Raw genomic sequence first — 8,666 nt, forward strand, 5'->3', positions numbered from 1 at the left:
TGGTTCCCAGACTGAGAAGAACAATGCGGGTGCATTGTTTATACGGTTACATTCCCAGTATTAAGAGACTAATACGATACTCCTGGCCCAGTGCAAGGGCACCGCCTCTTAAGTGGTATAGGTACTCGGTTGGAATCCTGCTGCTGCCCGGAATGTACTCGTATATACCACGCGGTCGTCAGTCGAAGCGCAGTGCGGTCGCGGCCCAGTGGTGTGGTCGCCGGTAAGTGTAGTGACAGGTGATCGGTACAAAACTAGCCGCTGGACAATGCGGACGCCATTCAGTTTTGCTGCAAGAGACAAGAGCGTATATGGCGGAGGCATGCGGGACGCAGCCACAAATGCCACATTTATGCTGGAATGAAATTGGCAGTTTTCTGCTGCTATGACGGCAACGGAACTATCCAAGACTTAACTGGTGCAAGTGTCGTAAGATATTGGCGATATAAATTATTTTTGTATAAATGAATGCAAAAAAATACCAGAAGAATTAAATCGATAGTGCGTGAAGTTGTCAAGGCTAGCCTCAGCATATGCGTTGCTTTATTGCTCAGAATACTGCGTCCTCGAGAGTTTCTTCGCAATATAGACCAGCGCCGAAATGCTGTACTTAGTTCCGTTTTCTAGGCCTAATTCAACATAAAGCGAACAGTGAGTGGAAAAGATGCATGGTTTGCAGACATTGCATTAGCTGCTGTCAGAATGAGATATTGCAGGCCAGGCCCTTTGGAACGGCAGTTGTATACAGGACTTCCTCAGGTCTAAGTGAAGTTACCGTCACCACCGTACGTGGTAGCCGAAAACACCAGCTTTCTTCTGCTATCCACTGAGAACTGCACTAAAAAAGGCAGTGGTGTGGCCGCTCTGTGCAATGTGCTTCCTGTGGCCGTGTAAATTCAAAGGGGACTGAACTTTGCTCGCTTTTGATTGTACGGTCTCGTTCAGTTTGAGGTGCTACGGTGAAGCTATCGTTGTTTCTACATCGGCGCAGATGAGCCGAGTGGCCTGAGAGATTTCCGTACATGCTCTTTATCTTCAAAGTCTGTTAGTCTAGGGGATGAATGATTTTCGGCCTCACAACAAATGAGACGAAGATCCCTTAAAGCGATGTGGACAAAATGAAGCGGGTCCTTATCGATATATTACCGCATTCTAGCAATAAATTCGCTGCTTTCACGGAAAACGGATCTCAGATTAGCTAGAAAACGTCAAAAAACGAAATACAGGTGTCGCTATAACCGGCCCATTTCGCAAACAAACTGCGTTGCTTCAAGGCAGTTTTTTGAAGCGCGGATCCTTGGGGCTAGGTTACACAACCATTCACTGAGAAACGGAGATAACCGAGTTTTTTTTCAGCGTAAACGTCACGAGTTTGAATCAAATGGTGGGACAATTAATGAACCTAATTTTCTCAGCTATAAAGGTGTCCTTTGCAGCCGGAAAAGCATAAAAAAATTAGGAGTCACTTTCGCGACTAAAGTGGTGCAAGGCGAAAGCCTGAGTACAGCATTCTGCCACGAATGTGGTTGTGAATGATGATTCAAGTGCTACCAGCGAATGACGCGTCCATTGGCTGTCTGCGTGTGTTACTGATGAGTGGTTAACATGTTAAGCTTCGCCTGTAAGAGTGGAACGCGACAGCGTCTTGCAACGCTGCCAGGGAGTCCACAGAACGCCATCGCCAATTCGGCTGTACGCCTTGCTGGACGGTAAATTTATTTTTTTGAGGAAAGGAAATGTATCTCTATCGCATATCTGGGTGGACACCTGCACCTCGCCGTAAGGGAAAGGGGGAAGATGGGAGTGAACGAAGACGCCGTATTAGATGACGCGCCTTTGTTCATTCCAAACTCCGGAGTCTCGGGTTCGATTCCCCAACTCGACCAATTTCGTTCTCGGTTTTATTGATTTATGCGGTCTAACTAGAAAGGTTAATTAGGCTATTTCATATTTATATCATTGTATTTCTATCCATCGTGTTCTGTCATTCACCTGTCAAATGTTGGAACTGTCTAGGATGTTCGACACAACGTATATGAAACGAGCAACGTCGAACTGAGTGGGAAAGTGCGTGGTGGTGGAGGAGCGAACGCGGCTTCGTACTTATCTGTTTTTTCAGCAGCGTCTCCTTCCGCGGACGCTGTTGTCGCTGCGACCCGCGTCTTTCTTTTCTTTTGCTCTGTCTTCTGACCTCTTCATTCTCCTCTATCTTAATTAGGCTAATTGATTAATTAAGCAATTAACTAAACTCAATCCCACTTAGTTGGAGCTTCACTATACGATCCCTTTGATTGGTTGCATGGTTACTAGCCAAAGTACAATTGGCCCCATTTGAAATTCGCGCACTGTGACGTCACGAGCATTTCGACCAATTGAAAAGCGTGACATTTTCTGTCGACAACTCCTGCTTACAACGATGAGGCATTAAAGGCTTCCGCCTTAATAAGTCAGAAAGTCACAGAATCGATTTTTACCAAAAACAGCAATTGTACAGAATTGCCCTCAGTGTCTCTTTAACGAAAACTATCACTTTTTTGCCATTTAGCGTTAGCAACTGCAGTAGAAAGCTCCAGAAACATCTCTCCCTACGTGCTGCTCCCCTTCTCAAGAAGACCTGTGCGGTTGTCTGGGGTTTGCGTTCAGTAGGCGGATAATTTACTGAGACTCTCGCCGGCGCGGAATATTCCCCGGGGAAACTTGTGTTACTGTTCATGCCACCTTGTGGTCTCGTGTAATTGACTCCACGAGAGTGTCTCCGCAGATCCTTGACCTCCAGCCTCATAATATATGCGCCCGAGGACTAGACGAAATCGGTGACAGAGCCTTGTGGCCACTACTCATCGTTACGGCGACTGTCCGCCCACCCTTACTCGTCGAGTCTTCCTTGTCAGAATAGATGGAAGAGATGGGGCATCCGTTCGTTACCTGTGGAAAGCAATAGCCTGCACGTGAGCCAAACAAAGCGTGGTAGGTCGAGCACTTCACTGTTCAAGAGCGAATGGATCATGAAGTTAAAATAAGATATGCTGGACTTAAATTCGAAGCCACATTCCACATTTACTAAACGCAGTTTTGAGTAATCACCTTTGCGGGCGACACAGATATAGCAGCAATTTTGGCAGGGCAGCTTCTTTTCGTATGCGACATAAAAATTTTAAAGCTGAACTAGCAAACATCAATGCGTCGGAGCTAACGACGCATCAGGGAGGTTTCACGAAATTCACACCGCAGTTGTCCGCTGATGGTGTGTCATGTCCTAATGCAAAGCTGTATGACCACGCCGCTAAGAAATGACTGTGAGCCAGGCCTGTGGTCGTAGAAACAATGTGTCACATGTGGTTGAGCGAACAAAGTGGGCGGAGAAGCGATAGCGATTGTCCTAACTTCTTCACCACGAGTGAGCGGGAAATATCCAGAGACGTTTTCTTTTGTTCGTGGTTTTGGCGTCCCACATTCATCTCAGCATACCAGATGAGTTTTTTCTTTTTTTGGTGCGGTTGCTGAGTTTTCACTTGAACATTTGAAGTGTGCCGCATTTCGACAATGAAGGGTTTTAATGTGCAGCTTGGCAATAGAGCGCCGTGGCTAGCGCGCTTGTGGTCTCATGATGAGTTAAAGAACCATTTTTCCTAGCAGTCCGCTCCAGAGGAAGGCGAGTACCAGGCCAGGGTAAAGCTTGCACCCACTGGAAACGGCGGGCACTCGATGGCGCTGGGGACTCAGCGCCGCATACCTCCCACGTACAAAGCGGATGTTCAACCCATTTGACCACCGCTGCGGTATATGCTGCATAATCGCATTTTAACATCCATCGAGAGCGTAGCGTCAATGCAGAGTTTCTCGTGAATACTTGAATAACCTGCTCAGTTTCGCGTGCTATGTTTCCGTTCACTGCACTAAAAGTCCTGGAAGGGAAAGCACTTTATGGTTTAGAGGTGCAGTGGCGAAATTGCACGTTTGCAGAAACCTAAAATCATCTGTGCTGCTTTGAGTATCGTCATCATCCTGGCCAGCTTAACTACGTCCACAGGACAAATTCCCCTTTCATATCTCTCCAGGTGAGCTTCTCCCGCATCAGCTGCGGCCACCACGTCCCTGCAAACTTCGTAATCTTTTAAGTAACATCCTAAATGGTTAATTAAGTCACTTCACGCTGGAGAACCTCTGGAGCGAAAACGTTGCAGCATATATGCCTACAGTCGTAGACTCCGTTTTTTTGCTACTGTGCTGCTATTATTCATTCGTCCCCACTCCTTGCGTGCTCTGTTTACGTCAAATATGAACCCACGGCTTACATACAGGCTGCTTATCAGTTAATGAAAAACTCGCGGTGCTGAATTCCAACACATTACTGAAACGCTAGCTGCTTTAAGCATCATCAATGCTACCCTCAGGCGTCCTGGGCTTGTGCTTTTTTCCACAAAAGCGGTTCTGGTTTTCAGTATGCTGACAGACAGCCACTGAGCCGTCACACGTTTTGTACTTGTAACCATTTCGTCTCCCCTTTCCTAATTTCTTTGGTCAGTAACGGCTAAAACCGGGCTGTTTGTGCTACGTGTTGGAGCATAGCAGTCTTAAAGGCTCCTGCCGCTGCGAGACAAGACCGCCCAGCTTCGATGGAGCGCGTTATAGAATTTTAACTTTACACAGAGTTTTTCCTACCCTACATTCATGGCACCCGGTGGTGCTCCGTATACTCGTACTAGAGAAACATTCAACTCTATCATCGCTCTGGATTCCGCTACTTAAAATGAGCATTCCCTTACTCCAAAGCTAAGTACAGGTGCGGACAAAAGTAAACGGAGCACGCAACTGTCTTCGAATATTTTTCACGCGTCACCTAATTGAAATTTCCAGCAGTGGCACGCGCATGCTGGTAGAGGAGGTGGGTGGGCTTTCTTGTAGACAAACAACGCTTCTTAATTACCAATGGAAAAAGCGTGATTGCACTTCGAACGCAATAGCGTGCTCCGTTTACTTATGGCCGCGCCTGTACATTGCTGCACAAAAAGCACTCGTACGAGTACGGCGTGCTGTGCGGCCAATTACAAGGAAGGACGATGCAGTACATGCTACATTCTATTTCCTAAGCGCCTCTCCCCTCCCTCCCGTGTGCTTCCTGCACTACCTAATGCCACGCAATTTCGCCGTGCATAAAAGTCACCCGTGCGCGGGCAACTAAGGCTAGAATGCGAATGTCAAAATAAACTACCCTGCTTACAAGGACACTGCTGTATCCTGCCCTTTCTGACCCTTTCGCTTTTCCCACCCTCCGAGAGCACAAAGTCACTTAAGCAGGCTGGCCGTTAGACCTTCTTTACGCGAGGGTGAGTGAGCGAATCATTTTATTGCGCGACCCTCCTCCTGGTTGTGTAGATTAGACACTAGGGCGTCCTGGTAAAGTTACAGAGGAGCCCGTCCATGCGTGCGCCGTGGCGCTTTGCCTCTACACATGCCCTCGTTGAGGAAAAAGCACCTTTAGGGTACGTGCCGGTATACGCGTAATCACTGCGGCGTAAGACTAGTCGCGTCGCAAGGTTGGAGTGAGGAACAAGAAGGAGAGAAAACGTACTACAAGGTAGCTCACACATAAAATGTTTATTGCCGCTATGTGAGCGCTTTCGAAGAAGTAGATCCCTTGCCCCTCTGCCATCGCAGAGATATAAGAGGATAAATAGAGAACTGGCTTGTTATTGCCACGACCTTTGAAGAAGTGGCTGAAAAGCATCTCTAACTCAAACAGAAACCAAGGATAAAGGTTAAGATTAGCACCATTACGTCATAAACAGAGAATTCTGTGGTATTCTCCACACCACTGTTCGCTATTTGAATGCAATCTATTTTCTATCTACAAAACAGCCCGTGCACATGCACCCACCCTGACGTCGTCTCTCCCGTGTGACGCAGTATCTCACGTCTGACGAAAGGCGTTAACACGCGCAAAGCCCTCGCTTCTCGCACCAACTGCATTTCTTTTACCCGTCTTCGTATTGATTGGCTCGATGCCTCCGACTTCCGCATCGCTTGCGGTCAGTCTACTATCTCTCTTTGCCAGTGCCTAAACTGCTGCATTATCCGCAGTGGGTTCTGCCGTTCAGATTAAAACACGGTGCGCCGTTATCCAACTGAATCACCCGGATGGCCTATTTTTTGTGACGGCCGCCGCTGCCATGGAAGTGGCTCCAATTTGCTCGGGGGTCAAGTTAAATTGCGCTACTATCGGTAGTTGCAAGGCATGTTCCCTAATGCCACAGACAACGCGATCCCGTGGACTCCTACCAAAATTGCCTATTTGAGTTCGTGGCGCCCGACAATGTATACACTGGCAGATATACTCGCCTTCTCCTCCGCCTATAAGAATGAGCTTTTGGCGGCATGGCTTCGTTTCGGTGCGTAATGGCATCTCTGCAAAGGCAACCGCTCCCTTGTAGCTCGGCTCATACCACTTTGTGTGGAGTGCCGTTGCCAGCTAGCGCGCTTGTCGTCTTCGTCGCGAGAGCGGCAACCAACGACGTTCGTTTTCTGTCGTCCGCCGTAATGTTGTTTCTTTCGAAACAGGGCTGCGATGCGAGCCAAATATACGTCCTGCTTATCTTGATCTTCGTCTCAGCTTGGCGCGCAGATGCTTGGCGCCGTGACACGAAGCCCTGGCGAGTGGGTGGCGGCGGCGTTTGTAGAGCGGAGCGCAGCAACGGCCGTGTGTCGATCCCTCATTGCCAATGAAGGAACCCTCGTCGTTAGAGTTGCTGGGCAGCTAACGCTAAGCGTCATGTAATTGTTGTGGCATATATGGGGTCCCTTGGATGTGAAAATAAAAAGAAAAAGAAGGCGTTACAGGAAGAGAATGAGCTGTCTGATGTTAACAGCAGCGTCTTCTTGCCATGGGTGTTTGTGTTACGCCTAGCTTATTTAGTTAGCACCGACGAGGTAACTAAATGTATAATGAATCATTAAACGGCCGAGACTACTGTCAGAAACCTGCACGAACGTTCAGGAAGCATTGTTGAGGAGAAACGTCTCGTTAGATCAAGAATAAAAAAAAAGCCAAACAACGAATTTTTAAGGGAAGAGAATAAAAAAAGTACCGCATTAAATATTGCCTATAAAAGGAGGTAACCCATGCGTAAAAAAGAATGTCATGACCCAACGCCCCAACCCCTCAGCGACGCGCAAGTGCAACAGGTTCAATTGCACAAATAATAAAAAAAAATAGGCTGCCTCCTCCGCAGCCATTAAAGCTCCGGAGACGAGAGAGCGCTTTTGGTTTCCGGTAGAGGCCACAATAGAGGCTCCTGCCGCATCGCTGAATGACTGCTGTCGCCTATTCTAGCCCCGCTGCGCGCGAAATCGCAACGAACAAAACTATCGACGGACCCAACACAAACTGAGAGCCCTCTTTGGAAAAGCGCTTCAAAGCTGACACTAACTACAGCCCTCCGGACCGCGCTTGACGCACCCTACGCAAGCTTGGCGCAATGATTGCGTTTCTTGCAATTATCACGAAAGAAGATTGGAACGGTGTTTGTTCAGCCACTGCGGGAAAGCTAGGGAGCGTGAACTTCGTGTTCGGCTTCTCCAGTGCTTGGCTTGGAATGAGAAGTCAACTGTAGTAAATATAACGTTTCTTCGCCGAAATAAACTCTTCGTTGTTGATGCAAAATCCCAGGTAATAAGCTTACTGATGTAAAATACGCGTACTTAAGCACCGAAAAAACGTTTGTTTTCTGAAAAAACACAATCTGTGCAGTTAGTAAGTACCTTTTCGTCGATTTTGTGCAGTTAGTAGGTACCTTTTCGTCAATTTTTGAGAGTTTCGAACATCTTAGGGGCCTAATAAAAATGTGCTGTAGTGCCATTATTTCTCTGTTATACTTGAAATTAGGGTGATACTTAAGCTTTGTTGAAGGGTATGACGCGACAGCGTAATGGTTGTTTGCAAGTTACTTTGTTAATTAGTATTTCTTTGTAGTTACACACATTCATTAGCGTACGTCAACAGGCATGATACACCACAAGACACACAAGGTCTCCCTTTAAACCAGCCGAATGAACGGGCCTCTATGGCCCAGAGGTAGCTTTCTGACTCGAAACCCAAGGACCATGGGTTCGATTCCCAAGTAATTACCGCAATTTTGTTTTCAGCGTGATTAATTTACCTTATAACCTTATATTTTACAATAGCATTCCAGTTATGCTAGAAGCTCATAGCCACAGTTTAACTTGAGTATTACTCCTTTCGATTTCACAGTTGAACGTGTGACGTCACAATCCTCTCGACCAATTTTGAATTAGAGTGACAACGCTCAGGGCTTTTCCTCCGAACGTCCGCTGTAACGATGTCGCGTGAATATTGAAAATGAAGAGCAACCTGTGTAGCTTCGACGACTATTCTTTCCGATCTCCACTGCAAGAGAGGAATTGCTGTCGTTTTGTTCCTTGATTTTGCGTGCGCTAATTGCTGCGCTTGATCCGGCCGAGCTCCAGAGTAACAGCCAAGGCACCGGTTGCATTCCCTAAGTCGAGCGCACACTTTCAGCACAACACTTCTCAGGCAAAATGCGGAAGTTCACTACGCGATCATAGTACTCACGTGGTGGCTGAAGCACTCTAAGGTAAATGAAAAACAAACAAACAAACAAAAGCAAAACAAACACAGAACTGGCATT

This window comes from Amblyomma mixtum, chromosome 3, assembly GCF_055824585.1.
Source record: "Amblyomma mixtum isolate Tamu chromosome 3, ASM5582458v1, whole genome shotgun sequence".
NCBI lineage: Eukaryota > Metazoa > Arthropoda > Arachnida > Ixodida > Ixodidae > Amblyomma > Amblyomma mixtum.